Source organism: Macrobrachium rosenbergii, chromosome 54 (genome assembly GCF_040412425.1).
Source record: "Macrobrachium rosenbergii isolate ZJJX-2024 chromosome 54, ASM4041242v1, whole genome shotgun sequence".
Lineage (NCBI taxonomy): Eukaryota > Metazoa > Arthropoda > Malacostraca > Decapoda > Palaemonidae > Macrobrachium > Macrobrachium rosenbergii.
The window spans coordinates 41,981,460-42,003,275 of record NC_089794.1 but is presented as its reverse complement, the minus strand read 5'-3'; the positions used below and the strand labels follow the sequence as shown (position 1 = coordinate 42,003,275).

Below are 21,816 nucleotides of genomic sequence, written 5' to 3'. Positions count from 1 at the left end.
TCATGTCTCATGGATTACATATTACACCAAAGCATAAAAGAGATCACACTTATATACCCAAAGGGAAAATACAGTTACCTGTGAACTTGGAACCTTGTTGACAAGTCTAGCATTGGAAATTAAAAATGACATTTTCATAATAAAATAAAGTTTTATATATACTTACCAAGTAACTACATAGCTATTACATTTCATTTATCGGCAGCTTAAAATTGAAAATTCGCGGTAATGTTCCAATATTTTGGGGTAGGTAACTCGCCCCACCCACTTTCGAGGAAGGATAGGTACAACACTACTAACGAGCTCAATTCGTTTATGCCCTATGCCCAAGATAGGGGAGGAAGGAGGGCTTTGATCATGTAGTTACAGCACTTGATAAGTATATATAAAACTTTATTATAAAAATGTCATTTTTATATAAGTAACTTACCAAGCAACTACATAGCTGAATCCCACATTGACAGGAGGTGAATGGAGATGAATTTTAAAATAGTAAGTAGTTAACACTGAGAATGTTAGTTGTAACCTACCTGGCAAGAGAGCTCCAGCAGGAAAATATTGCCTCTGACGCGGCTCATCTCAACCGTAGTGGCGTGGCAGTGAAGCCAGAGGCGCCTCTACATTAGTGGGGCTTTGCAGCCGAGGAGTACTCCGATGGCTGCCAATGCATACAAAACACAAAACCCCTTGCCCTGGGCACAGTGCCAAACCAACACCATAAAACACAAGTTACACATACACCATATAACAGATCAGTTACCATAAACCCATTCATAACACGACACAACGAATGATGGGTGCTCCAGGTACTCAGTAACCCCCAGCTTCCCAAAACTTGAAAACCTAATTCAAGGCGAGTAGATAGAGGAGTGTAAGGGTAACCCCTACCCTTCCTCCTCCAATACCATGGCAGCCACTGATGATGGGCCAAGGGTACTGCAGTTCTCATAAACAGTTTTGATGTCACGTAGATAAAAATTTGCAAACACTGATTTGCATCTCCAGAAAGTGGATTGTAAAACAGAAGATAGGGATAAATTCAGCTTGCAGGAATCGAAGTCGCTACTGCCCTAATTTCGTGGGCTTTAACCTTGCAAATTGGCAAGTCTTCCTCTTGAATCTTAATGTACAACTCTGAAATCACATCTCTCAAGAAGAACAGCAATGTGTTCTTGGTTAAAGAACGGGTTGGATCCTTAACTGAACACCAGAGGTTAAGGGATGTGCCTCTGATACTCTTAGCTCTCTTTAAATAATACTTCAGTGCTCTTACCAGACAAAGAGCTCTCTCTTGGTCCGTGGGACCTAGAATGTCCGTTAAACCTTTGATTGTGAATGAACGGGGCCAGGGAAAGGATGGCGTTTCATTCTTAGCTAAGATCCCCCCAGTAAAGCAATAGACTGCGTCTCCTTATGTGAATCCTACTTTCTTGCTCAGAGCCTGTAACTCACTAATTCTCCTGGCAGTAGCTAGAGCGACTAGAAACAGTGTTTTTCTTGTAAGATCCCTGACTGAGGGATGTGGATTGAAGAGGTTCAAAAGGTGGACCTGAGAGCCATTTTAAAACTACATCTAGAGTCCAGAATATGGAATCTGACCTCTCTTGTTTCACAGTATCTAGTGACTTGATAAGGTCACCGATGTCTATATTCGTTGATAGATCCAGATCTCTATGTCTGAATACGGAGCTGAGCATCGCTCTGTAGCCTTTGATCGTGGATGTAGCCAATCCTCAGGAAGACCTTAAAAATAGCAAGAAATCTGCTATTTGCGCTACAGAGGTAGAAGATGATACCTTGTGTCTTCTGCACCAATTGCGGAATACTGTCCATTTATTCTGGTAGACGTTAGAGGAGGACTGACGTCTACATCTCACAATTACTTCCGCAGCTGATCCTGAAAAGCCTTTCGCCTGACAAGCTTCCTGACAGTCTGAAGCCTGTCAGAGCGAGAGTGGATAGTCCTAGATGGAACCGGTCAAAGTGCGTTTGCTTGAGTAGATTTCGTTGCTGTGGAAGTAATCTTGGAAAGTCTACTGTGAGATTGAGGAGATCTGGAAACCACTCTCTGTGGCCAGAAGGGAGCTACCAGGGTCATCGGCACGTTGTCACGTAGGATGAATTTGTTGATTATGTCTCTCACCATACTGTATGGTGGGAAGGCGTATACATCCAGGTTCAACCAGTCCTGGAGCATCACATCCGTTGCCCACGCAAGAGGTTCCGGAGCTGGAGAGCAATACAAAGGGAGTGGGTGATTCCTTGACGTTGCAAATAGATCTATTGACGGCTTTCCCCACCGTTTCCACAGGTTGGTGCATACCTGCAGATTCAGTGTCCATTCCGTGGGTAGGACCTGTTTGCAACAACTCAATTCGTCTGCTATGACATTGAGTTTGCCCTGTATAAAGTGGGTAACAATCTTGGTTTGATTTCCCTGCGCCCAGATAAGGAGATCTTTGGTCGCTTGATACAGTGAGGAGGAGTGGGTCCCTCCCTGATTCTTTATGTAGGCCAGAACTGACGGATTGTCCGAGTGGACTATGACTGTGGATTTGTAAGTTGCTGTTGAGAAATGTTGAAGGGCTAAGTGTATTGCCTTCAACTCCTTCACATTGATATGAAGCTCTCTCTCAGGTAGTGACCATGTCCCTGACACTTTGTTGCTTTCTAGGAGGGCCCCCAAACCCAGATCCAATGCGTCTGAGTACAATGTGAGGTTGCGGCTCAGAGGGTGTAGAGATTTCCCTTCTGCAAACCTTCCTGTTACAAGCCACCACCGAAGGTCCTCTTTGATCTCGGGGGTGATTGGGAAAACAAACGAGTCTGGAAGAAACTTCCTCTGCCAACTGGCTTTTAGAAAGAACTGTAGCACTCTCGTGTGAAGTCTCCCTAAAGGAACGAACTTTTCTATGGATGAGAGAGTTCCCAGTAAACTCATCCATTCACTGGCCGAGCATGATGGGAGGGAGAGGAATTTCTAAACTGTCAGAATGCAGCCTTTTATTCTCTTGTCGGACGGAAAAGCCTGAAAATCCAGAGAGTTGATCTTCATTCCCAAATAAAGAATTGATTGACTCGGGACTAATTGGGATTTGTCTAGGTTTATCAGTAGGCCCAATTCTTGGGCTAACACAAGAGTCTTCTTTAGGTCCTCCGTGCAACTTGATTCCGAGGGGGAGCATAGGAGCCAGTCGTCTAAAGAGAGACAAATGTTGATCCCCATGAGATGCAGCCATTTTGCCAATGGGACAAGGACACAAGTGAACACTTGAGGGGCTGTCAAAAGTCCAAAGCACAGTGCTTGAAACTGGAAGGCCTTGTCCCATAACACAAACCGTAGATATTTCTTGGTCTTTGGGTGGACTGGAATATGGAAATATGTGTCCTGCATGTCTATGGTTGCATCCAATCCCCTTGATGGATGGAAGACAGAACTGAGTGGGTTGTTTCCATTTTGAATTTCATAGTCTGGATATAGAAATTCAGGGCGCTGACGTCCAGGACAGGTCTCCAACCTCCCGATGATTTTTGGACAATGAACAGGCGGTTGTCAAACCCTGGCGTGTTGCTATCTCAGACTATTTCTATGACTCTCTTGGTGAGAAGAGCCAATACTTCCTGTGATAGGGCCAAATACCTCTTTGAGTCTAAAGAGTAGACTGCTAAGTTGATAGGAGAGGACACTAAGGGAGGTTTCTCCCTGAATGGAATAGAATATCCTACTTTGATCACCTCCAAAGCCCAAGGTTTTACATCTCTGTCCTTCCACTTGGTCCAAAATTGTAGAATCCTGGCCCCCACTGGTACCCAGAGGATAGTATCCTCACTTGCAAGAGGAAGGTTTGCTTGCTGACTTCTTGATTGGTCGAACGGACCTAGAATATGCTCGGGAATGGGGTTGGAATCTCCCTCTACCGCCTTGAAATGCATGCTGTAGAGGGGAAACCATTCTAGGTGCAAATGATGAGGAAGATGAGGAATGTCCAGATTCCTTCGGACGTTTGGTGGACTGGGCCAGCAAGTCTTGCATGGATTTCTTTTGTAGCTCCGCTGCGATATGTTCTACTGTAGTGCTGAGAAAGAGGCCATGTTGATTTAAAGGTGCAAAAAGAAGTGCGCATCTCTGGGAGGGAGTGACCCCTTTGGAAGTGAATGAACACCACTGTCCTCGCTTCCTAAGTACTCCCACCGTGAACAATGATGCCAGCTCTTGGGATCCATCCCTGATCGCTTTATACGCACATGAGAATACTCCCAGCCAATCTGTAGCAAAGTTATCTTGGAGAGAGGTGCAATCTTCTATTTTCCTCACTAAGGCGCCGACAGTCCAGTCAAGAAAACTTAAGATCTTGAAGACCTTAAAGATGTCCGTAGTCAAATGCTCGAGTTCTGAAGTGGTAAATAAGATCTTGGATGAGAAGGCAGATCTCCATGACGAGCCAATTAAACTGGAGAAATCCCCTTCGGAGGAGGCAGTAACTCCCAATGGCAGCACTTCCCCAGTCACATAGGATAAGTATCTCCTCTTGGATAAGCAAGGAGGGGGAGTGCAGAATACCGCTTTCCCCGTATTCTTGTTTTCTGTCAACCAGCTCTCAATGCTTGACAGAGCTTTCTTTGACGAGGGCAATAGCACCATCTTAGGCAGCCTAGAAGCTTCCGTAGGCTGTTTCATCATAATGGAGGAATCCAGCGAAGAGGGAATTGCTGGGAAAACGAAGTCCAGGAAGCAAAACAAGAAGTATTTCAAAAGAGAAGCGTAGGCTAAAGCAGGCTGATCCTGTTCTAAATCCTCTTCTGCAGACGAAATGGGTGAGAGTGTCAAATCCTTGGGCTCCTGAGACACTGTTGGTTTGCATAAAAGATCCATAATACTGTCTAAGTGTTGTTTAATCGGTTCCAAAGCTGGATCCTGAACCAGACAAATGGTGGAGTGTGGCGCCGGATGCCTGGATGAATTTGGTATCAGCTTGGAAGGGGAGTGATCGCATACTGACGACTGTGTGCGAACTACATGTTGATCTGGTTCCACAGGCGCAATGGATCCTCTAGATCCCACTGTGTGCTTGAATCCCTTGGATCCTGCAGAACCCACTTGATGAATGGATCCCTCCGATTCCACTGGACAAATGGATCCCTCAGATCCCACTGGACAACTGGATCCCTCAGATCCCAATGGATGTCTGGATCCCTCAGATCCCACTAAATATCTGGATCCTTCTGATCCCACTAGATACTTGACTCCTCCAGATCCCACTAAACTGGATCCCTTGGATCATAAAGCACGATCTTCGTGTTTCTTAGAGATCCGCTTGGGCAACAAAAACTGACGCTCTGACACAGACACTACAGGCGACACATTAGATGGATCATCCCAGAAACTATATGAAGATTTGGGACTCAGATCCCAATCTCTGCTCTGCTTGCACGGGATCGGAAATTCAGACTCAGCTGCAGATATTGGCCTTTTCAGTGGCCTGAATGCACATTTGAAGTGCCAGCCACACTTCTGACTCGCTTTGTACTTGGTTTCGTCGGATCCCGAATCTGAATCACTCGCCAAAAGGGCATGAACTCCAATATGGACCCCTTTCCAGTGGCTGCCCGCCGAGTCCTGGGAATCTCGATTAACAGGCTTGGTTGAGGAGGCGACTACCTTTGGGCAAACCCCACCGACCTCCCTGGGACTTACAGTTTGCCTCCTCCCAGGTTTAGGGGAGTTTAACAGGGACCTTCGTCTAGGAGCATCGGTGGGACAAGTAGCCACCTCCTCCACTAACACAACACTTGCACCGACATCACTGGCACTAATCTTATCCATAAGGTCCCTCACTGAGGCCCCTATTTGAGCTACAGTGTTAACTAAGGGACCAAATTTCTGGTCCATTCTGGCTTCCTGATTGGCAATGGCATTGGGTTCGGAAGTTTGGAAGTTGGATAAAGGAGTCACAGGTAAAGTCGGAGGACTGGTGAAAGGGGAAAATGCAGATATAGGAGTTGGAAGGGCATGCAATATAGGAGAACCCTGACTAACTGAATTCTTAGCTTCGGCCTTAGCCACCGCTCTCCTACATCTGTTACTCTGAAGTTTATTTAAGTAACTAGTTAAAGTCTTCCATTTCCCCTGATCCCATTCTCTGCATTCGTCACAAGTCAAGACTGAAGAGCAAGTTTGTCCTCTATACTGACAACAAATGGTATGAGAGTAACAACTTATAGAAGTGAATTTGATATTACTGTATAGCCTTTGCTGCAAAACCTACTGCTAGAACTAGAGTCAGACATTTTCATGAAAAGCAAAAGTCCATGCTAAATAAGCTAATACAATTAGCGCAATCGCTACCAAAACACGGAATACTTCACCAAAAACTACGACAAATAAAAGCTGAAGTCAACAACCATGTTAAGCTGTCAACTGGCAGAAACGACAAAAAACTAGGAGATACGTCCGCGCTGGCAGACACGTTGTCATAATGTTTGCACTGTTTTATATTAGTCGTTACATAAAGTTTTATACATGGAAATGTGCGCAATTTCATGTAGAATACTACAGAAAATAACTCATGGTTGTAGCTTTATCAGTTTTGAAATATTTTCATATAAATCACGATAACTGCCAAAATTTCAAGCTTCGGTCAACTTTAACTCGATGAATGGTAAAAAAACGCAATTATAAGCTAAAACTCTTACATTCTAGTAATATTCAATCATGTACCTTCATTTTGCAACAAACTGGAAGTCTCTAGCACAATATTTCGATTTATGGTGAATTTCTGAAAAAAAGTTTTTTTCCTTATGTCTATTAACTCGGCGAACATCTCAGAAATTCTTTCGTCATGTTGTTGTAATGTTTGCATCGTTTTACATTAGTCGTTACATAAACTTTTATATATGGAAATGTGCGCAATTTCATGTAGAATACAACAGAAAATAGTTCATGGTTGTAGCTTTTATCAGTTTTGAAATATTTTCATAAATCACGATAACTCCAAAATTTCAACCTTTGGTCAACTTTAACTCGACCGAAATGGTAAAAAAACACAATTGTAAGCTAAAACTCTTACATTCTAGTAATATTCAATCGTTTAACTTCATTTTGCAATAAATTGGAAGTCTCTAGCACAATATTTCGATTTATGGTGAATTTTTCAACATCTCAGAAATTCTTTCGTCTCGTTGTGTAATATTTGCACCACTTTATATTAGTCATTACATAAAGTTTTATATATGAAAATGTGCGCAATTTCATGTACAATACAACAAAAAATAACTCATGGTTTTAGCTTTTATCGGTTTTGAAATATTTCCATATAAATCACGATAAATAGAAAAATTCGGACTTTCGGTCAACTTTAACTCGACTGAAATGGTCGAAAACTGCAATTGTAAGCTAAAACATTACAGTCTAGTAATATCCAATCAATTGCTTCCTTTTCAACAAACGGGAAGTCTAGCACAATATTCCGATTTGTGGTGAATTTTTGAAAAAACTTTTTTTACGTATTGGCGTTACAAATTCATGCATCAATAATATTTTCTCTGTGTTGCTTTGATCGTTTTAAAATTTGTTATATACCAAAATCATCGCAATTTAGTGTACAATACAATTTAGTGTACAATACAACTAAAAAAATTAACTCATTAGCTTTTAACTTGCCGTTTGCTTGACGTGATTTGTATACAATTATATACGAGGTCATACATTCCAATATTTATATATGATAATGATATTTTTTCATTTCTGATGGCTGCATACTAAACTTCAGGCAATGACAAAAAAATGAGCCAAAAATGAACTCTTAATCTTAAAAACTAAGTAGTGCTGTGATTTTTGAAAAAACTTTTTCCGGTAAAGCGCTAACTCACACCGAACCAGGCATCGGGGAGACGTTTTTGTAAATAGGGCTTGGCGTTAAAGGGTTCTGCCGATAAATGAAACGTAATAATGTAGTTAAGAGTTACTTATATAAAAATATAGTTTAACAATACTTGGCAACATTATGTTGAGTCTGAGATTTTGGACAATACAAAAAAAATCATGCTGCATCACATTTGAGCATGACTGTACAAAGGATTTAAAAGCCCTGTGGTAAGTCCAGGAGGTAAAGTGAATACAAGCTCCAGGGGAATTCTCATGAACAAGGCAATTAAGATCCACATGACTGGAAGATCTGGGGGCTATAGATAATAGTCACAGTCAAGATTTCGTCAATGTATTGAAAGTGAAAACAAAGAAAATTTTTGGCTTAATAGAGTTGATTCAATTTTTAAGATGAGCAGCTATGTACTTAATTACCTTTAAATGATATGATGCATTTGTAATAAATATACTGTACCTTATCCTATGTTGACCTTCATCACAAAATCTACCAAATGGTCTTTATCCTGTGTAAACCTCCTTCAGTAATTCTAACAAAGATCATCATCCTGTGTTGACCTTCACAAAATCTAGCATATGGTCTTTATCCAGTGTTGATCATTATAAAATCCCAAGATGACTTCTGTGACCCAGTAGTTGATTATCGTAACTTTGTTCTTTTGTCAGCCTTGGTGTTACCTCAGGGGAAGAAAAGTATGATGGTGATTAAAAATCAGTAAGTTCCTTTTTCAGGTAAATATTACATGACATGCTAGAGCCAGTCAGTAGCCTTACCAAACAAAAAAAGTATATTTTTATTATCATGCTATTCTCAGTTATTAGTCTTAGGTTTTTGAGATATGTAATTAAACTTCCTACTATTCATCCCCTTTTCTCAAAAATGTTTTATTTTCTATTTAAACAATAACAATCACCATTTCAATTGAAAAATTTCAAATACTAAATGCAACATACCTGCCAAGGATCTTCAACTATTATCACTTCCAAACATGTTCCTATGAACCATCACCAACTTGGAATCTACTAACAAAGAAACCCATTAATACAAATTAACTGGCTGATAATCAAGAATCACTGCAATAGAAATCACAATTTTTAAAAGTAGAAATAACTATAAAAACCTGAGGTCCTTTTTAGGAAAAGTGAAGCTGAGACGGCCGTTAAACTCTTGAACAAGGTGGTTAGGCAGTAACTACTGTCAGGTAGGTGGGAATATCCGCCTGCCAGGCAGTAACTGTTAGCATATTATGATTTATATTGTTCGTGTTGTGTTAGTGGCATTACAATCGTTTTATGTCGATTTGTCTTTTGCATTTAGTTTTCTCTTTGGCCAGTGCCACCTGCTGGAGTTCACTGGCTTCTTTTCAGTCTAAATAAAAAACGATAACACTTGAACAAGGTGCCCCTTCCTGGAACTCTGTTAATAAGTGAAACTAATCCTAGAGGATCTAGAAATTAGTAAGGTTGACAGTAACTACTGTCAGGTAGGTGGGAATACCCGCCTGCCCGGATGTAAACATGCCACTTTGCCTTTCGACCCAGGTTCAGATTGAGGGGTGGCATGAGGCAGGCATAAAAACATAACTTAAAGGACCTCAGGTTTGTACAGTTAGGAAAAATACAATTTACTTTCAAAAATTGTAATTTTTTCCAACACGATATACAAACCATTGGTTCCTCACATTAGGAAGACTCACTGGTTGGAGGGAGGAATCTGAGTGAGTCTCTTGTACTGACTGGAGTTCTGCACACCTGGGCTACACTTCCTGGTTGAAAGAGTGAGGAAACATAACTCATACAAAACAGGCTAGGAAGAATCTAAGAGTCCGAGGCTGTATGGAAAACCCGAGACAGGATTTTCCTTACTGCCAGTCTCTCCTTCCTCCCCTTGCTAGAGGAAGGAGCGGGATTGCTTCTATGACTCTAGAAGAAAAATAGAACAGGTGCTTGATGTCTAGTCTTACTGCATCAGACACCAGCAAGTGTCGGTTTGAGTCCTATTCTCATCCGAGAGGAGAAGTAGAAAGACAAGGAAGGAGGAGGAGGAGAGGCCAGTCACTCTCGGTATCTTTCTCACTTCCAGAACCAACACCTTAGGCGAGATGCTACCTGTCTTCTTGAAGAGGCCAGATAAGAAAACACAACTTGTTGAGCACCCACCACAGGACCAAGGAAAAAAGGGTTGCCAGGACCTGTGGGCAAGACCGAAGGCAGCAGACAAGAGTGTGGGCTATGAGACCACATCTTGCTTCCAGAGACAGAAACTTCTGGACTGCGAGGGATGCCATTGGAGCTCAGGTGGAGACCAGTATCGTTGTCGCCAGCTCTGAGTACCACCTTCCACGAAACCAGGAGAAAGACCAGACAGAAACTAGTGAAAATGTTAACAACATCCTGGAAAGTACCGCAGCTCCCTAATAGGGCAAGGTAACAATTGATCTGAATCATCGACACAAAGTCCAAGGAGGAGGGGAACAAGGAGGACTCAAACCTGACAATAGATGCCAATGGATTCAGAGTCCACTTACGACATCCGAGAAGAAGTCAAGGTATTGATCACCTTCACCATCTCTGTCCGACGGCTCTCATAAGGGCAAGTGCAGAGCATGGGACAGGAATCCTAAACGAGAGTCATATGCCACCCAGGGAACAGTTCCCTGGGACAGCAAGACCAAAGAAGCTTCTCATCAGTAGCTAAATCTCGACTGAGGAGAAAAAGGCTACTTCAGACAGAAGACTAGGTCACAAGGGCCTATGTTCTTCACAACTGAAACAGAGAGAGGCAACCCTAGGCGAAGGATACAAGGAAGTCCAGACTTGATGAACGACTCTGAGCTGACTGACCCAACAGCGAAGACGGATGCAGTCCTTGGAACAGTGTTGCAGAGAACTTCAAGAGATATCCAGCTATATCCGTTGCCACTCGGCAAGAAAGCCTATGCTTGCAAGGAAAGCTGGAAAGTCTCCCAGTCCTGAACACACAGGGATGTACTGCCTGAAGAACCGCTTCTTGTGTAGCTGCTACAGGAGGTTGGGTCGGGGAGAACTCTTCTCGATGCCTCAGAAGCAGAGCTATCAGGTCAGGCAAAAGGCAAAGTCTTCCAGCATTTGTCTGTAACTCGGGGTGAGCAATGCTTGTGAACCCCTAATGAAACTGTGCCAGGAGGCAAACAAAAGACGGTAGGGATCGCTCAGTCGAGCAGTCTCTTCGTGAATCTTTGTGAAGAAAAGAGTGAAGAGCACATTCCTTCCCGATCACTCAAACCCGAGGCCAAGGTCGCCTACCAATAAATCCTCACCGGTAATGTATCTGGCTAAATGAGCTATCGAGTGCAGTATAGAACACTCGAGTACCTGGAAATGTCGACAGATGAAACAGGAGGAAAAAACGATTCCCTCGTTTGTCAACATATGCCACTACCATGGGTTTGTTGTTCAACGAAACCAGAGTGTCGCAAAACTCATCCTGAATTCTCAGAAGGCCAAAAGGCTGCCTTGAGTTCAGGATGTTGATGAGAAGCTACTAATTGTCTCGGTCACTCACCTTCAAGACAAAAGTCTTACAGGTGTGCGCCTATTCCTCGATCAGTGAACCCAGGAGTAGACACGTGACGTGAGGAGATTATGCCAGCATATTCAAAGGTTCCTTCAATCAAGCATTAGCCTAACTCTTTCCTATAGTTTGAAGAGGAAAGAAGGATGGAGGACTGGAAGCAGACTTCCTTCATTCTCCACCATGGGGAAGCTTCTGCAAGATGACAGGATACCAAGATGATTAGCTCTAGCTAAGCTGGCATTTCCGAATTGGGAGCACGGGAGAGGAAGCGGGACAGAAGTTTGATGAAAAGAATTCCTGAGACCCAAGGGAAATAGGTACTTTTCCTGATGAAATACATTCCCAGATCTCGACAATGTTGCTGCCAGGTCCAGAGGCTTGACAAGTATCATTTCATCCAGGCATCTGCAGTAGAACTTCTGCCCAGTCGATACTTCTTTCTCTCTTCCCTTCTGCCCCCTTCCTTATGGAAAAGAGGGGGGAAAGACAAACAGTTATGCGCACTTTCCCAGAAGGGAGAAGAGGGCCGTGTGTTTCTGCGATCTTCTTCTGAAGCCTGGGACTTTTTAGGAGTTGAGGAGGGCTGGCTTGAACTTAAGGTCGAGCCGAGAAGACTAAGACCCATGGGTCTTGGCTATTGTTCAAATGACAAGGCAGTGCCCCAGTACGAACCTTGATTACCATTGTATTTGGCAAATCTCTGAAAGAGAAAGGCAGAACCAAGTAAAGGTTCGTTCCTAAGGGTTGAGCCAACTCGGGACTTACAAAACCGGAGATCCGAATTAGGACAAAGTCTTTCTTCTGAGCACCAGAATTACCCAGATTGCTGCCTGGTGTAGGAGGACCCACCCCCAGACAAGACCAGTCTCCAGAAGGCAGGGATTCTCTCCAGGAATGGTCGTATCTGAGGAGAGAAAGCCTAAAAGTGAAGGATTGTGGATCCATCAGGAGACTGTCTGGTGGTGTCCTCCAAGATCACTGCCTCTCGTTGTGGAAGAGAATACCCTTCAAGGGAAGAAGAAGAGAGAAAACCCAGTCCGGATGAAGCAGAGTCAGAACGACCTGCAGTCGGCAAGACCCCTCCAAGGCAAGAAGAATTCATACTCTGTCGAGGCAGGGGAGGAGCTTGGTGTCTTGACCTGAATGAACTCCTTGTCCAAGGAAAAGTATTCATCTGATCAAGAACGCTCTCGCAAGCAAGGATTGTGGCGGCCCCCGAAACTCTCGGCCCCTTCAGGAATTGGAAGGGTTGCGAGTGATGAAGGTTATTCACTGGGGGAGCCACAGTCCTGTCCTGGGGATCCTCGCACTAACAAATCAGCGCAAAGTTCTCCGAGAAACGATGGCGATCACAACTTGAAGAGTAAGACCTTCGCTGTTTCCGAAGTGTCAAACTCCTGTGCCTCTCTCCCTGGAAGGAGACCTTGGCAGACCCAAGAAACCCTCCTTGGCTACCTGGTTGGACTATGAAACAATCGGGGGACCAACAACCAAAGCATGCCAGGCAGCCAAACTCCGAAGGAAGACATTCATCAGAGCTCTCTCTGTCCGTCTCGCGCCTCTCAGAACAACAGAGAGGGAAAGAGAACAGGTGAGGAGAAAGAGTACCTCTACCTGTCCTGTCAGTAAGACCAGCAGGAGAGGTGGACCGTGAGCGATAATCAACCAAAGGGGATTATTGCCACACGGGGGGAGAAGAGTGCTTTTGCTGTGGCAAAGCACTTTCCTGGGAAGAGCAGAAAGTTCACTCGAGCAGTGCTGAGAATCAGATTTGGATGACTGAGCAGGGCCGAGCTGAGCCACACCGAACCGAGTAGATCATGCAAACGCAATCCAGACTGGGTGGTAAGCGGTGGACTGGTAGGCAAGCAGGGCAAGGCAGGCCAGTCTTGCAAACGTGACCAGGGGATTGGCAGGGTGAGCAAGCCGAGCAAGCCAAGCTGATCGCATGAATGCAATCGGAACTGGACAGGGCAGAACTTTTCTGCCAGGAACCAGCGCTAATTTCCCGAACTCTAAACTCCTTCAAGGCCAAGGGCCCTTGAGAAGAAGGTTTAAAGGGGAACTCTGTGTCTGCTATCCTGCATGCTCAAATCCTAAGGTTCAAGACCCAAGAATGAAACCTGGCCAAGCAACCGAAGCAGCTGGTGGGCAGTATCGAGGCACCTGGGCATCTTGGCACCGAGACACCAAGGTCTCAGCACTTTCTCTCGTCCTGTGCCCCTCACCAGGAGAGCGCTCATGATTCATAGAATTCGAGCGATCTATGCGACTCCCAAAAATCAGGAGCAGCTGCTTTCGGTTTCCTAAGAAATCAAGAAGAGCCAGGCACAGAACCAGTTCTTAGGTGCAGACCTCTAAGACTGGCAATGAGACCCAAGAGGAGAATGGGAATCGGTTCCTGCCCAAGGACTGGAAGAGCCAATGAGAGAAACTTGCCTCACAGAAGAGAGACAGTTCCTCAGAAGTCCCGCAGAACTCCCGAAGGGAACCTCTTCCCTACTTCTTCTGGTGTTCGAACCCATAGGATCAAGATAACAGGCTGGGAACCCAACCGAGCACTGGTAGCACTCGGGGAGCACTTGTAGTGCTGGCAGGAAGAGCTGAGACACCTGGGTGCCTCGGCGCTTTCTCTCAAGTTGCTCCCAAACTGGGCCGGGGAGAGTACTCTCCAGACCAGATCAGGATACTCAATACTCCACAGAATCTCAAGCACTCAGAGCGGCTCACGAATGAGCACCCAAAGCATCAAAACCTCCAGGGAAGCTAGGCAGGAAATAACAGAAGTGGCCCACGACATGAACACCAGGAGTAGCAACAGGTGCAATCAGGACAACCGAGGTAGGAGCTACAGGAGCAGTCCAGGATGGCAGGGGCTACGGAAATGGCCAGGAGTAGCAACAGGCATTATCAGGACAGCTGAGACAGGGAGCTACGAGAGCGGTATGGACAGCAGAAGCTATAGGAATGTCATTAGCAGCAACAGGAGTGATCACAGCAGCTGCAGCAGGAGACCAGGAGGAGCTGCCCAGTGACTGGTCACTGATGCAACATCACAATTTTTGAAAGAAAATTGTATTTTTCCTAACTATACAAACCTAAGGTCCTTTACATTAGGAATTACTTTCAGGCGAGGGCTGAAACGGCTGTTAAACTCTTGAGCAAGGTGGTTGGGCAGTAACTACCACCAGGTAGGCGGGGAATACCCACCTGCCCAGATGTAAACATTCCAGTTTGCCTTTCAGTCCAGGTTCAGATTGAGGGGTGGCATGAGGTGGCATAGTATACGTAAAAGGACCTTAGGTTTGCATAGTTAGGAAAATACAATTTACTTTCAAAAACTGTGATTTGTTCTGACACGATATAAACCGCTTCAATTTTACATTACGGTAAGACTCACTGTTGGAGTGGAAATCTGAGGAGTCTCCTGAACTGACTGGAGTTCTAATACTTCAAGTTACTTCCTCCTGGTCGAAAGAGCAAGGAGGAGTACCGTGCCTCTGACATATTGATCGGAGTGTAGGAACTGCAAGATCAAATGTCAGATACTGGACTCTTTCGCATGAGTGAGGAAACGTAACTCCTACGAAATAGGCTGGAAGGATCTAGAGTCGGAGGCTGTAAGGGAAAGCTAAGATAGGGGTTCCTTATTGCCAGTCTCTCCTTCCTCCTTGCTAGAGGAAGGAGCGGAATTGCTTCTAAGGATTCTATAAGAAAATAGAACGGGTGCTTGATGTGTAGTCTTTTACGCATCAGTGCCAGTTCCGCAGCTATTGGTTCGGAATCCTATTCTCATATCCCTAAGGAGAAGTTGGAAGATGGGAAGGAGGAGGAAGAGAGCAGTCACTCGGAATCCTTCTCACTTCCAGAACTAACACCTAGGCGATGCATCCTCTTGAAGGAGCTGTACATAACACAACTTGTTGAGCAGCCACCAGAGAGAGCCAAGGTGCAAGTATTCCAGGCCTGTGGGCATGGACCGGTTGAAGAAGACAAGACTGCAGGTAAGTATTGCTTCCAGGACCAACAGAAACTTTCAAAGTGAGGATGGACCGTCATAGACTGGGTGAGCTCTCGGATGGAAGGTACTGCATCGTTGTCGCTGGGGCCGTCGAGCACCTCCTTTGATCACTTCACAAAGTCAGGAGTGAAGATGTGTCCTCAGATACTTTCCTTGGGAGAGACAGTACTAGCAAAAACATTGATTATTATCCAGGTTAGGGAAATGTCGAGCCTTTCGGAAAATACCACAGCTCCCTATAGGATAGCAATCTAATGATGGATCATCGACACACAAAGTCCAAGGAGGAGGGGAACAAGAAGGACTCGAACCACAGTAGATGCCGGCGGATTCGGAGTACACCTGACGACATCTGAGAAGGAGTCGAGGTATGATCCTCATCCCTGTTCTTCCATCCTCTATGCTAAGGTTGGAGTAAGATGAGATGGTCCTAAGAGGGCACATCTCTATCCGATGGCTCTTGTAAGGCATGTACAGAGCCCAGACAGGAACCCTAAACGAGAGTCACATGCCACCCAGGAACAGTTCCTGGGACAGCACGATCGAAGCTGTGCTTCTCGTCCATAGCTAACTCTCGACTGAGGAGACGGTAAGGCTACTTCCAGATAGAAGACTAGGCCGCAAGGGCCTACATTCTTTTCAATAAATGAAAGGGAGAGTAGCACCCTCGGGCGGAGAAGACGAAGTCCAGATTCTGACGAGCAACCCTGACTCCGAGAAGAAGTTCCACAACGACACCCGCCAGCAAAGACGGATCCAGTCCCTGGGACAGTGTTGCAGAGGACTTCAAGAGACATCAAGCTATATCCGTTGCCGCTCGGCAAGAAAGCCCATGCTTGCAAGGAAAGGTGGAAGGTCTCCCAGTCCTGAACACACATGGATGTACTGCCTCAAGAACCGCTTCTTGTGTAGCTGCTACAGGAGGCTGGGTCAAGTGGAATTCTTCTCGATGCCTCAGCAATCAGGTCGGATGAAGGCGAAGTCTTCAAATATTTGTCTGTAACTTGGGGTGAGCAATGCTTGTGAACCCCTAGTGAACGGACAAATACGGAGGGAAAAAACATAGATATCACGTTTTACCCAAAAAGACAGCATGCCTCACCGAAGCGGCCCCTGGTCTGGTATGAAGGAGCGAGAAAAACTACCGACTTGTTGTGCAGGGAGGCAACAGAAAGATGGTAGGGATTTCTCAGTCGAGCAGTCTCTGCATGAATCTTCGTGAAGAAAAGAGTGAGCAGCATGTTCCGTCCCGATCACTCAAACCCGAGGCCAAGCTTGCCTACCAATACATCCCCTACTCAGGGATCAGTTTCTGGTTAATTGAGCTGTCGAGCGTGGAAATAGAACAAATACTCGAGTACCTGCAAATGTCGTAGATGAAACAGGGGAAAATTATTACCTCTGTTTGTCAACAAATGCCACTACTGTGGTTTTGTTGTTCAATGAAACCAGTGAGTGCTGCAAACTTGTCCGCAATTCTCGGACGTGCTGCAAAGGCTGCCCTGAGCCCAGGACGGTGATGAGGAATGAAGACCATCTCGGTCACACACCTTCACACAGCTGTCTTACCATAGCCACTCCTCAATCGCAATCTGCAGACACAAGATGAGGAATATAAGACATTTGAAGGTTCTTCAATCAAGCATTAGCTCAACTCTTTCATACTGAAGAGGAGAAGGACGGAGGAATGGAAGCAGATTTCCATTCTCCACCATGGGGAAGCTTCTGCAAGATGACAGGGCAATTGTTTCAATTAGCTCTAGTTGGGTTGGTATTTTTAATCGAGCATGGGAGAGGAGGCAGGATAGGTTCAATGGGAAGCATTGCTTGAGACCTAAGGGAAATGAATACTTCTGAAGGAATCCATTCCCAGGTCTCGGCAATGTCGCTGCCAGTTCCAGAGATTCGATAGTATCATTTCTGTCCAGGCATCAGCAGTTGCAATCTTCTTCTGAAGCCTGGGACTTCTTAGCTAAGGAGTTGAGGGGGGCTGGCTTGAACTCAATGTCGAGTTGAGATGACTAAGACCCAAAGGTCTTGGCCATTGTCCAAAGGACAAGGCAGTGCCCTGGTACGAACCTTGATTACCGAGGTATCTGGCAAATCTCTGAAAGAGAAAGGCAGGACCAAGTAAAGGTTCGTTCCTAAGGGTCGAGCCAACTTGGGACTTACGAAACCGGAGATCCGAATTAGGACAAAGTCCTTCTTCTTAGCACCAGAATTGCCCAAAAACTGGGTAGGTCGGCAAGACCTCCGGAGGCAAGAAGAATCTCATATTCTGTCGAGGGCAGGAGGGGAAGGTTGGCGTCTTGACTTGAATTAACTCCTTCAAGAAAAGAATTCATCAGGTCGAGAACGCTTCAGAAACCAGGACCGTAGCGGTCCCCACACTCTTGGCCCTAAGGAACTGTACAGAGTGATGAAGATTATTCATTGGAGGAGCGTGTCCTGTCCCGGGATCTCATAGATTCACACACTAGTTCTCCAAACACAGGGGCAATCAGAACTTGAAGAGGAAACCCTCACAGCTTCACTTACATGAAACTCTACCTCTCTCCCTTGGAGTGGAGACCTGACAGATCTCTACTAAACCCTCTCCTCGCTACCTGGTTACTATGAGAGAATTGGGGACCAACACCCAAAGCACGCTAGGCAGCCGACCAAGAAGTTCTGAGCCTTCTGTCCATTCTGCGCTCTCGGAACAAACTGAGGAGAAGAGAACAGGTGAGAGAAAGAGATCCCTACCTCGTCCTGCCGCAAGATAAGTAGAGAGGCGGATCGTGAGCGATAATCAACTGAAGGAGATCACTGCCACACGGAAGAGGAGCACTTGTGCCGCGGGCAGCGGCTTTCCTGGGAAGAGCAAAAGTTCACTCCTAACATAGCCGAGAACCCGAATCGAAAACTGGAGTAGGGTTGAGCTGAGCCGCACCAAACCGCAGCCGATCACTTAACGCAACCCAGCTGGCTGGTGGCGCGGTGGACTGGGGAGGCAGGCAGGGCGTTTGAGCCAGTCTGGCAAGCCGAGCCAGTCTGGGCGCGCCGTAGCCGTCGAGCCAGTCTCGCAAGCGCAACCAGGCCGAGCGCCAAGCCGTGAGCCGATCACAAACACAGTCGGGTACTGGCAGGCCGGAACTTGTCTGCCGTGAACACCGCAGTTTCCTGAATCCCAACTCCTTCGAGGCCGAGGCCCTCAAGAAGAGGGTTCAAAGGGGAATTCCTGTGTCTGCTATCTTACATGCTCGAACTCCTAAAGTTCAAGACACAAGAATGAAGCCCCGCCTAGCAACCAAGCAGCTGGTGGCAGTATCGAGAGACACTGGCGCCTCGCACTAGACGCGCCTGAGTGTCTCAGCACCCAGACACCCGGGTGTTCACACAACCGACACCTGGGTGTCTCTCTGCACTTTCGGTTGTGAGAGCGCCGATTCATAAATTCGAGCTACCCGCGAGACTTAAAAATCGGGAGCGCTGTTTTCAGTTTCCTACAGATTGAAAGAGCCATACAGAACCAGTCTTAGACACAGACTTCCAAGATTGGCAACGGTGGCGTGCCTCGAGAGGGTCAGCGCTCGCAGCCCCCAACGCAAGATCCCACAGGAGTAATGCGAATCGTTCCCGCTAAGAGCCAACGAGAAACTTGTCTCCCGAAGAGAGTCAGTCCCTTGTCCTGTACTCTGAAGGGAATCTCTTCCCTGCTTCTTCTGATGTTCGAACCAACAGGATCGAGACACCAGGCTGTGAACCAGACCGAGCACTGGCAAGCACTCAGGGAGTGCTTACAGTGCTGGCAGGAAGAGCCGAGACACCTGGGTGTCTCAGCCCTTTCTCTCAGATCCCCGAACCGAGTCAGAGAAAATCTCTCCATCAGATCAGGATACTCAATATTCCATAGAATCTCGAAAGACCGGAGCGCTCGCTAATCGAGCACTGGCAGCTCCCTGTCTTGAGGTGGAACTCCTAGACCGAACGATCGCAAATCGAGGTTCGCGCGCTCACAAGCCCGAAACACAAACCCAGAGCTATGCGACCGGTTTCAATCCGGCGGTCGGAAGATGAGCCATGGAGACCCACCGCCTTCTTCTCGAAGGAGGCAGTCCCAGGACGTCCAAGGGCATCAAGGGTAAGAAGCAGCTTTCCCTTCCTCCTTCGCCAACGGAGGTCTGTCCGATTCTCGACCCCTTGACCTTGTAGAGGAAGGGAAGACAGCAGAAGACAAATCGAGAAAATGAATTCCTATCACCAGAAATAAATTTTCACTCCTTCGCGAATGGCCGACCCAACCGACCACGAGTGCTAGCCGACAACTCTACCGACTCGCCCAACGAAGAACTGGGTGGGGGAGGGAGGAGACTGTCTCTAAATCATGGCTCATATAGGTGAGAAGGGGTAGTTGGTTCCTGCACTTTTCTGTCTGTCTAGACAGACGGCTGGTCAGCTGCACCATCGTAAAGTCCCAGCTCAACGCGTTCTCTGTGGAGAACATCCCGTTTTCTGTGGTGCCTTTCCAAGACCTAAGGTCGATCGGAATATACATTTATCATCATAATTGTAAACTGTGTATATGTTGTCTTTCTAAGCAATCATGTATTATGTACAAGTAACAAGTTATTTATTTCATATGTCAGACAATGTTGATCACTATGTTCTCTGTATGAACCTGTCCTGTTTTTTAAGGAACTAGTTTGACCTCAGGTCACCTGTAAATCTTTGTACCAGCGGTCTCTGCGAACTACGCAGACGTCCGCATCCCGCTTTATAAGCAGCTAGTTTTCATCAATAAATCAGCAGTACTTGTCTTCCTGCTCATTATTTCGCACCTCTTTCACATTGGTGACCCCCAGAGTGGTTCCCGGAAGCCATTAACGGACCCAAACAGCGACTAAGTCTTGGCCCAATGAACCTAATCCACGCCCCTAACAGACTAACTACAGCGCTCTAACAAAGTGTTCGGGCGTTAACCGACCCTCATCGGCAGGTCGCCAGTGTCATTAGCGGACCCACACAGCACGCTCCCCCAGCGTTTATTGGTGTGAGTGTTCCCACACACTCCAAGTGAGAGCGCGAAAAGAGCATGGACGGAGACATTCCCAACCACGTATAAATTACTACGAACCTCTCGGAGGCAGACACCTCCCTCTCGCAACCCCTCCCGCGTGCACCTCCACACCAGTACCGCCACTTGACACAATGGCCCCCTGACGGACCAACCAAAGACCTCCCTTAACATAATGCTGCCGCCATTCACCAGGGAGAACGCAGCATCTTGGTTCTACAGGGTCGAGGGCAATTCAGAATAGCAGGCCTGACTGATGAGGTGTTGAAGGCAGACATTGCCATTAACGCCCTCCCGGAGGAGATTTATAAGATCGCCCCTTGGTTGATGACAACGTCAGCCCCTGCCACCTTCCAAGGACTGAAATCCACTCTCATCGAGACCTGCTCCCTGCCAGTCTCCGAGAGAGCTGCCCGCGCCCTCGACCCCAGGCAGGAGGGAAACCTCTTGGAAGTGTGGCACGCCCTCCAGGACGACTTCCTCCTTCCTGAGACTGACAGCAACGGCAGGTGCAAGGTAAATCAGTCTGTCGAGGGAGATCTTCCTGCAGCAGCTACTGTCAGAGGTCCAGGGGGCAGATCACGGTTGAGGACCTAACACCCTGCCAAGAGGGCGACCACACCCTCACACTCCGCCAACTGCCTCCTGCCGGAGGACCCCACCACGGAGCCCGTCAACTCCATTAAGCAGAAAAGGTTGTCCCACCAGCAGAAGAGGGAAGGGCCGGGACTATGCTACTTCCACCGGAGGTTTGGGAGATCTGCCCAGAGGTGCGAAGTCCCCTGCCCTTTTTTCCCTTCAAAAAAACGGAGGTGGTGGTGGCCAACCCCAAAGCCCGCCGTGGCAGCAACAACAAAAATACCCAGGGGCCCCTTACCAGTAGGGTTCTACATCCGCGACGTGCTCTCTGGCAGGATGATGTTGGTCAACACTGGAGCCATGCATTCGGTGTTTCCACCTTCAGGAGAGGACCGCAGATGACCGCCAGACCGAATACCTGCCTGATGGCTGCATCCTCTCCTATGCCACCAAGCTCCTGTCAATCTCCATCCTTGGCTGGAGGTACAGCTGGGAGTTCATCAGGACTCCACTCCTGGGCGGATTTCCTCGCCCACTTCAGTCTGGCAGTCGACGTCAGCCACAAACACCTGCTGGACACCCAGTCCTGCCAGTCCCTGCCCTTGTCACCAGGCCCCAGGGCACCCGCCATCTGTTCCATCATGCCCCACCAGTATGGTTCCCTCCTGAAGGAGTTCCCAGAGGTCTTCAAACCCAAGCTCCGCCAGATGCCTGGGACTCCG

The 21,816-nt window shown here is 46.7% G+C and overlaps 1 long non-coding RNA gene across 1 annotated transcript in view; it reads right to left on the bottom strand.

Annotated features, from left to right (window-relative positions):
- Positions 1–21,816, bottom strand: part of LOC136835026 (uncharacterized) — a 51,468-nt gene that overhangs the window by 25,024 nt on the left and 4,628 nt on the right. Inside the window, exons 2-3 of the long non-coding RNA XR_010851959.1 lie at positions 8,837–8,902; positions 8,340–8,560 (exon numbers count right to left, since the gene is read on the bottom strand). This is a non-coding gene — a long non-coding RNA (uncharacterized lncRNA). The remainder of the gene's footprint in view (positions 1–8,339; positions 8,561–8,836; positions 8,903–21,816) is intronic.